The sequence below is a fragment of the Carassius auratus genome, unplaced genomic scaffold, assembly GCF_003368295.1.
Source record: "Carassius auratus strain Wakin unplaced genomic scaffold, ASM336829v1 scaf_tig00020912, whole genome shotgun sequence".
NCBI lineage: Eukaryota > Metazoa > Chordata > Actinopteri > Cypriniformes > Cyprinidae > Carassius > Carassius auratus.
The window spans coordinates 1-10,090 of record NW_020525066.1 but is presented as its reverse complement, the minus strand read 5'-3'; the positions used below and the strand labels follow the sequence as shown (position 1 = coordinate 10,090).

The window sequence follows — 10,090 nt, the reverse complement described above, 5'->3', positions numbered from 1 at the left end:
CACACATATATATATATATATATATATATATATATATATATATATATAATGCACACAAACACACACACAAACATACATACATGAATATAGCCAAAACCCATCCCTTCATTATTTCATATTTTGTCTCTCAAAAGTCACAACTCCCAGCTCTGACCCATGCTCTGATTATAATATTCTCAATGACGATTGGAGAGACCTGCGTCAGAACAGCCAGTCATATGACCACGATGACACTGCTGTTGAATGGAGTGGTTGGTATCGGCTGTATTTGAATGGAGAAAGTGCTCAGCTGTCTGAGTGGTGTGTGACACTCGCACGATGCGGTGGTGAAGTTGCACTTTATCTCAATGGCTCTCATCCACAACTTGAGGATGGGGTGGTGACCCGTGAAGTCTTGGGATCTTCAAGCTTGTTGTGGAGCTCCAACCAATGTGGTTATTTTAGATCTACCCCCATTCAAGTCAAAGCTTGTCCAGGAGATTATTATGTCTATAAACTTGACAAACCTGATGTGTCAATCCCTAGGCCAACATACTGTGCAGGTACTTGTATACTGCTTTCTATAGATTACTGTTCATGATTATTCTCTGTGTGTATATTTTGGTATGTGTCAACTTTTTAATTTCCATTTCATGAATTCTGTATATTCTAAGAGACACAGCAATGAGACCCGAAGTCTTATTTTAATGAGCTGACAATTTTAACATTCAATCAGTGATTTCACAAACAGCCTTTTTCTCCATATCAGTTGCATTCAACAGCATCAGTAATGATCCTTGTTACAACTATGAATCTCTGGATCGTCCCTGGAGAGCTACAAATGAAATTGGATTTTACATTTGTGATGAATCGTTCTCCTGGAACGGCTGGTACAGACTTTTGTACAATGGGGCGAACATCCGAATGCCAGAGAGTTGTGTTAATGCAGGCAGCTGTAACACCGATTACAGTCTTTCGCTCACTGGTCCTCATCCTCAGGTAGAGGATGGAGTGGTGATCATGGAGGTCTGTACAAGAACGTGGCATTCCAGCTATAATTTGATGAAAACACCCATCAGAGTTAAAGCTTGCCCAGGCGACTACTATGTTTATGAACTTGTGAATCAACTAGCATATGGGTGTTCAGGGTATTGTACAGGTAATATGTTTTCATATTATTTAATATCTTATTTTAACACTTTTTTTTTACAAATGATTTCAGTAATATGTTTAATTTCCTCTTTTTAGATGTCAACACAATATCTCTGGTTTCCACTGCAAGTCCAGCTACCAGTCCTGGATTCAGCATGACTTTGAGTACGTTTATATAGTTAAAACTCAAAATTGTCATTAGTACAATGAGACTAGTTTACAAGAAGTCATGAAAAGCATGTTCTTCAAAGTGATACTGTATGTGGGATAAATGACATTTTCAGGGGATAGTTGAACATTTTGGAGTGGATTAGTATCGTTTTCTAGATTATGTTTTTTTTTTTTTTTTTTAATTTCGTTATTTTTGTGTATAGGCCAAAATCTGCCCACTTAAAAGTAGGGGTGTTTGACTAATAAATAGAACAATGAAACCGCTTGCTCTTTCCTAATTTTGTTGAGATTTTATTATGTATGTTTTCTCTCTCTGTGTCTCTCTCTGAAATCAATATAGATTATGACCCATGTTATAACTACAACATTCTTGACAATTACTGGAGAAGCACACTCTGGTATATGTCTGGACATGATGACACGCGTGTTGAATGGCATGGCTGGTATCGACTCTTCATTAATGGTTCGAGTGCACAGATGCCTGAGTGGTGTTTCAGTCAAATGTCATGTGGAGGTTTTAGTTCTCTGTGGCTTGGTGGTCCTCATCCTCAGCCAGAAGATGGAGTTGTTACTCGTGAAATATATGGCTCTGTTAATGACCAGTGCAGTTACTACAGATCTGACCCAATCCAAGTCAAAGCTTGTCCTGAAAATTATTATGTCTACAGACTTTTAAGGCCAAAACCATCGATCCCAGTGCCTGTATATTGTGCAGGTACAGTCATACTATTAATTGCATTGTCACCTTTCATTACATTTTTGTTTAATAATTGTTTTTTTCAACTGATGTTGATTTGAAATGGATTTAAACATCTTAAATGCATTTACTCTTTATATTTTCACTATAGTTTTATTTAACACTCCAAATACTGATCCCTGCTATGACTACACCAGTCTGGATGATCCTTGGAGAGCCACTGACAATTATTACAACAATTACATGTGTGATTATAATGTCAACTGGAACGGTTGGTACAGGCTCTTCTACAATGGTCAGAGTGTCCAGATGCCAGATTCATGTGTTGGTTATGGCATGTGTGGCACTCCTTACCCTCTGTGGCTCAACGGCCCTCACCCACAGCTGGAAGATGGAGTGGTCACACGGCAAGTGTGCGGTTCAACATGGAATGACTGCTGTGGTTACAAATCTCATCCAATACAAGTCAAAGCTTGTCCAGGAAACTATTATGTGTATGATTTTGTCAGGCCAACATTTTGTGCATCTTACTGTGCAGGTAGTTTTTTTTTTTTAGTTATTTTTTTACATGCTTTGATCATTCATATTTTAGGTTATAAAATTATTGACATTTGATTAAAATTATTATTTTTTACATTACAGATGTAACCAAGCTTGCATCTACAACAACATCTGAAACAACGGTGACAGTTCCACCCACAGAATCCAGTACTTTGTCTGTTACAACCCCAGGTAATTTTTTTATTGTATTTTTATTATTATTACTGTTTCACTCATGTTCTAGAAATGTTTTAAAAATTATATATATATATATATATATCTTTTTTAATGACATTTATTTTTGCTATTTTATATTGAATTAATATGTAGTCCAAATAAATGCTCTTGGGTAATAAGATTAGTTCTCTGTGTAAACTAAGCTCAAGTCATTTAAAGGAAAATGCTCTCATTTACTATTATTTTGGCGGCAGTATGTATAAATTCAATCTGTAACAGATAGCTCAACAAGAAAATGTTCAAGTTAAGTAGACAAAATGTTTTAATGAACCTCCATTTGTAGGTAAATGTTAGGTAAATGTAGGTAAAATAAATGTTGTTACATGGTTTGTTTAACAAATGATACATTTATATTGCTAATGTTTCCACAGAAGAAGCTATACCTTTTGACCCCTGTTATAACTACACTGTGCTTGATGATTCTTGGCGATCCACTAGCAATCATTATTCTTCCTACATATTTTGTGATGCTGGTGTCACCTGGGTTGGGTGGTATCGTCTCTTCATTGGCGGCCAGAGCGGTCAGATGCCAGAAACATGTGTTGATAAGTTTAGCTGTGGCACTCACGCCCCACTATGGCTAAATGGTCAACATCCACAAGTCGAGGATGGAGTGGTCACCCGAAATATCTGTGGTCACTGGGGCAATGACTGCTGCTATTTCCAATCCAATCCCATTAATGTCAAAGCCTGCCCAGGAAATTACTATGTCTATGAGTTTGTTCAACCAAATTTCTGCTTTGGGACCTACTGTGCAGGTAAGCTCTTAAATTGAATGTTTTTTTTTGTTTTGTTTTTTTGTTTATTATAATTAACCATGCCACAGACCATTGCAAAATGTAATTTGCATGTCTTGTATTGATATTTTTTTTATTGATTTTTTTAATGTATAAGCAGATCTTATAATATATAGATAATATATAGATATATAGATATAATGCTATAGGGGTTTGATTCGATTTGTGTCTAGGGAAAATTTCTGGATAAAATAATTTAAAATGTACATACCACCATCCCCACATTTAATGACCATACTGGAACATTATGGAATCTTTATTATGAAAAATAAATAAATTTCTCCCTTTTTCTCTCTCTCTCTTTACCCATTTCTCATAAAAGCCCCAACTCCCAGCTCTGAACCATGCTCTGGTTACAGTGTTCTTGATGACGACTGGAGAGACTTGCGCAAGAACTACCAATATCATTACAATGATGACAGATTTGTTGAATGGAATGGTTGGTATCGGCTGTATTTGAATGGAGAAAGTGCTCAGCTGTCTGAGTGGTGTGCGAGTTTCACAGCATGTGGTGGTGAAGTTGGACTTTATCTCAATGGCTCTCATCCAAAACCTGAGGATGGGGTGGTGACCCGTGAAGTCTTGGGGTCATCATCTTGGGCGTGGTGGTGGTGGTGGTGGAACAGCCGCCTGTGTGGCAGTTATAAATCCACCTCCATTCAAGTCAAAGCCTGTCCAGGAGATTACTACGTCTATAAACTCGTCAAACCTGACATGTCAATCCCTGCTCCAGCGTACTGTGCAGGTGCAGTTTTAACTTGTGTGTTCTTTATGGATGACTTTATTAATCCCCTATATAAAATAATTGCACTTTGTTACAGCTCTACTTTGATATTCCAATACATTTGTATAATATGTACAGGTAGTAACAATGTTCAGTTTTAATATGGATCATGGATGCTTTAACCACTATGTTTTATAAATGAGCCTGTAATACAGCACTGTTACGACCCTTAACCCTCTCAAGGCAGGCGTTGCTGATTTGCAACAGTTAAAAACTAACTACCTTATTACTCTATTACTTAGTACTAAAACGTGTTACTTAAACTTAATTTGAGCCTGAGAGGGTTAAAAGGATCTAGGGAAAAGCTACTGGGTAAAAGAATAACTAGAATGAACCAAGGAAACCTTTAGAACAGCATTAATTTGTTTATTAGCCCTAAACCAGAGCTACAAAGCAGCGTGTTTTGGCAATTTACACTGCACATGGAAAAATAAAGAAAAACTAATAAAGAAAAATATACACTTTGAATAGGGGAAAAGGAACTAGAGTTGTGCCAAAAAAAAAAAAAAAAATATATATATATATATCAGAATCAGAAAGAGCTTTATTGCCAAGTATGCTTACGCATACAAGGAATTATATACTGTATATATATATATATATATATATATATATATATATATATATATAAAACCAACCTCACCAACCTAGCTAAAGAACGAGGAACCCACTAATCTAACTAACACGAAAAGAAAATCTAGAAAAAACACCCTAATTAATTAAGCTTCACTAAACAGGAAATCCAAATAAATACAGAGTGATTTCACTAACAACCTTTTTTTCTCTCCCTCCATATCAGTTACTTTCAACAACATCAGTAATGATCCTTGTTACAACTATGAAACTCTGGATCGTCCCTGGAGAGCTTCAAATGAAACTGGACTTTACATTTGTGATGAAAACTTCTCCTGGAACGGCTGGTATCGACTTTTTTACAATGGAATGGGCATTCGAATGCAAGAGAGCTGTGTTTCTGATGGCAGCTGTAACACATATAGCGGTCTGTGGCTCAGTGGTCCTCATCCTCAGATAGAAGATGGAGTGGTGACCATAGACGTGTCTGGAGGCAGCCATTATGGCTGCTTTGATTTCAAATCAACACCCATCCGAGTCAAAGCCTGCCCAGGCGATTACTATGTTTATGAACTTGTCAAGCCACATTCATTTTGGTGTTCAGGATACTGCACAGGTAGCCTACTATTATTATTTGTGTCTTTTTTTATTCAAAACTTTTATATTGCTTTATTAATCTCTTATAATTCCCTCTTTCAGATACCAGCACTATATCAACAACCTTTTCCTCTACAAGCCCAGCTACATTTATTGGGTCCAGCATGAGTAGGTTTTTACAATAAGAATAATATTTTGTCTTAGCCCAAGTTCCATTAGGATAATACACATGACTTTTTTTTTCTTTTCTTTTTAATACAGTTAAGGTGTAATTTTTTTAAAAATGATTAATTATAGCATTTGTTAACATAACATTACATAACTCTAAACCTAACCCTACCCCATGTAGTTACCTTGTCATATCAGAACTTTCTTAGATAAATACACTATAAGTACATTATAAGTACATGTAATTACACGTACTGTAAAATAAAGTGCAACCACTAAATCTCATTATTTACAACTACATGTCTACTAACTCTCAGAGTAGACTGTAAGGGTAGTTTTAGGATTAGTGGAATAAGTTGACAAAGACAGTGTAAGAAGATATTAAGCAGACTACTAATACTATACTAACTGCTAGCTGACATGTACTGTAGTTACAAATTTACTTACTGTTAGTAGAATGTCCAAAGTGGACTACCGAAATAAAGTGTTACCATTCATTCTAAATCGAAAGTCATGGTAACCCGCCGAACATTACCCACTAGTCACTAAATGAGGGATATATATAAAAAAAATGTATCTACCAATTAGCTAATAGATTGCTAACTGATTGCTATTAATTACGTATTCGTTTCAGAGTTTCTTGTTAGTTAATAGTAGTTACTAAAATTTTAATAGTGCATTAGTCATTTTACTGTTGGCATGAACATTCCCTTAATAATTCATTTATTTTTCAATATCTGTCTCATCAGCTGCTATTAACACAGATTTTGACCCATGCAATGACTACAACATTCTTGACAACTCATGGAGAAGCACACTCAATTTCTGGTATCAATATGCATATGATGACACTATAGTTGAATGGCATGGCTGGTATCGACTCTTCATTAATGGATTGAGTGCTCAGATGCCTGAGTGGTGTTTCAGTTATATATCATGTGGAGGTTTTAGTTCTCTGTGGCTTGATGGCCCTCATCCTCAGCCAGAAGATGGAGTTGTTACTCGGGAAGTCTACGGTTCTTATTACGACCAGTGCAGTTACTACAGATCTGACCCAATCCAAGTCAAAGCCTGTCCTGGAAATTATTATGTCTACAAAATTAAAAGGCCAAAGGTATTGATCCCAGCCCCTGTATATTGTGCAGGTACAGTAATTCTCCTAAATCATTACATGCTTATTATGAATAAAATTTTGAGCTTTGATATAAAGACTGCATACAAAGAATAATGTATTTACAACGAAAATGATTTGTGTTTGATTTTGAAGAAATCTTAGCATTTCTTTACTGTTCCTTAAACAGTTACTTTCACCACTCCGAGTGCTGACCCTTGCTTCAACTACAACAGTCTAGACGATCCCCGGAGAGCCACCATCAGCCCACAATATGATAAATATTATTACTATCAAACATGTGATTATAATGTCAACTGGAACGGCTGGTACAGGCTCTTCTACAATGGTCAGAGTGTCCAGATGCCAGATTCATGTGTTGGTTATGGCATGTGTGGCACTCCTTACCCTCTGTGGCTCAACGGCCCTCACCCACAGCTGGAAGATGGAGTGGTCACACGGCAAGTGTGTGGTTCAACATGGAATGACTGCTGTGGTTACAAATCTCATCCAATACAAGTCAAAGCTTGTCCAGGAAACTATTATGTGTATGAATTTGTCAGGCCAACATTCTGCTCAGCTTATTGTGCAGGTAAAGCATTACTGTAGTCATATTTTTGCTTTTGAAATGTAACTATTGTAGTAAAATATAATGTAAATTAATAATTGACTATCAATGATTCTTTCTTTGGAGGTAATGAGAGTTATTGGCTATTCCTGTGCTAAATTATCAGTGGCTAGCCACATTATCAGAAACTTATTATGCTGTTTATTTCCTTCAGAACATGCAAATCTATTAATAGTAGTTGTAGCAGAAGCAGGAGAAGTAGTAGAAGTAGTTAATAGTAGTACACATCCTCAGTAATTGTATGCTTTAAACTGAGTTGTGTAAAATGGTTGTCTTTGGTCCAATAGACATATTGCAGTTTGTATTTATTTTTTTCTTTACAGAGATTATCATCGCAAACACGACAAGCTCAAATATCTCCTCAGGTATTTTAACACAATTAATGCACAACCAATGTAACATCACATATTAAGAAATAATTGGTATGCTACAGTACATTGTGCATTAAATCTGATTTGATTTGTGTGTTATGTGAGGTTTATAATCCTAAAACAGTGTAACATTCAATACATAACATGCCTGATATGTTGTAGGACCATTTTATCAATTTGGAGCTGGAGACACAGAGAATGATCGTTCTGATGATGGGAGTTCACCATTGATCTACCTTTTGCAACCGTTTAAATTTTTTGGACAGATATACAACCAACTATATGTAAGTGAATCTGCTACAGTTTTATTTACATTACATCAGAAGGGCATTACAGCTACACATTTTATTATTATTATATTGTTTTTTACTGTACCTTTTAAATTGTTGAAATAGTTTTGCTGACTCATTATCATGCCAAACTTTAATGCTCACATTTAGTCTATTTCTTACTTTTATGAAACTTAACTTGGAAAACTTCAGGACAGTTTAAAATATTAGGCAAATTTTAACATTGTTCTTTTTTTTTCAGGTCAACAACAATGGATACTTGACATTTGATTGGTCATGGTACAGCTACTATCCATACCAAATCCCAGGTTATGGTGGAATAGACCTCATCGCTCCATTCTGGAACAGATATTGATAACCGGGGCAATGGTGTTATTTCATCATCGTCAGTACACGTCTGCAGCGTCCTTACAGATGCCACACAAGACATTAGCCAATACTTCCCTGACCTGAGCTTTTCTGCAACTTGGGTCTTTGTAGCAAATGGGACAGAGTTGCATATTATTATATTCAGGAACCGTAAGAAATCCAGTCTGGTTATGTACAGTATTCTTTTTTTTTTTTTTTTTTTTTAACAGCATATAAAAAATAAAAATCTAAATCTAAATTAATGTAACCCACCATATAGATGTTAGATAATCCACACTGTATGTTTACAGTTTTTGTGATTTTCAGCAAACTGTTGGCCAGCACATTGATTTTAAATTTGTCTTTTTTCAGGAAAACAACTTTCCAGGTGGTTTTGATTTCAGAATGGCCATTTTCTCTTTGTTTTGTTAATTATGGAACAATCGCTCCAACTCAAAGATATGTACAGGTGTGCACTGACATGACTAGTTGGAAACTATTCCAATTTACTAACTGAAATAGGAACTAAACATTTACTTTTGTTCACTTATTGTAGGCTGGTTATGACACCATCAGCTCTGCATACCACTTTTCAATTACTGAATCACTACAGCATAAACATCACAAACTTGACATACAGCAGCAATGTCAATGTGCAAGGCAGATGGGTCTTCAGAACAGACCAGGTCACGAGGTTGTCAGTTTAATGGTAAGGTTTAAACAAATTAAATGATTTGCTCTTTGCCGTGACCCTCGATAACCACTTTTCATTTCACTTTAGCTTATTGGTAAACCCTTACAAAAAAAAAAAAAAAAAAAAAAAAAAATTACTAATAGAACAAATAGTTACAAATAGTTTTAGGTGTTTGATCTCCTAACATACAACAATCTTGAGCTCTAAGCCATGTGCAATTGCTGCTTTGTAGGTGCTCCAGTGCAGCTGGAGACTCTTTCTGGAGCGATGCAAACTGCCAGCAGAGATGCACCTGCACCAGAAGCGGCCTCCAGTGTACCAATGAGCCCTGCAGTTACTCCCAAGCCTGTCGTCCAGCAGCCTTCCAATACTCATGCCAGACCATTCCTCGGCAAACCTGTACCATCTCTGGTGATCCTCACTACTACACTTTTGACTATCAGGTTTTTCACTTTCAAGGGACCTGCACTTATGTTCTATCTGAGGTTAGCCTTTCTCTATTATTATTATTATTATTATTATTATATATTATTATTATATTTGTATGAATCAACTGGTAATCCTTGAATTTATTTCAGTCTTGTGGCAACAGTTTGCCATACTATCGCATTGAAGGCAAAAATGAGCATCGGCAGCACGCATGTGTCATGGACACGAATGGTCAGGTGTTTGTCTACGATGAAGTAATTGAACTGGTCAAGGATCACAATTATGAAGCAAGGGTTAGTATTACTATACTGCTTTAATTCTCTCTTGAATGCTGTTCATTTTCCTAATTTCCTCTTTTTCCAACATGTACAGGTTAATGAAGCTTTGCAGCAACGCCATTCCCCTTCACAATGGCTCCATCCAGGTTTATCAGTCAGGGTTTTCCGTGGCCATCAGCACAGACTTTGGTCTACTTGTTACATATATGCATACAGCTACGTAGCATCTCTGTACCTTATGACTAT

General features: G+C 36.3%; 1 pseudogene; it reads left to right on the top strand.

Moving 5' to 3' along the window:
- Positions 1–130: 130 nt before the first annotated feature.
- Positions 131–9,859, top strand: LOC113076637 (uncharacterized; annotated as a pseudogene).
- The last annotated feature ends 231 nt before the right edge of the window (positions 9,860–10,090 follow it).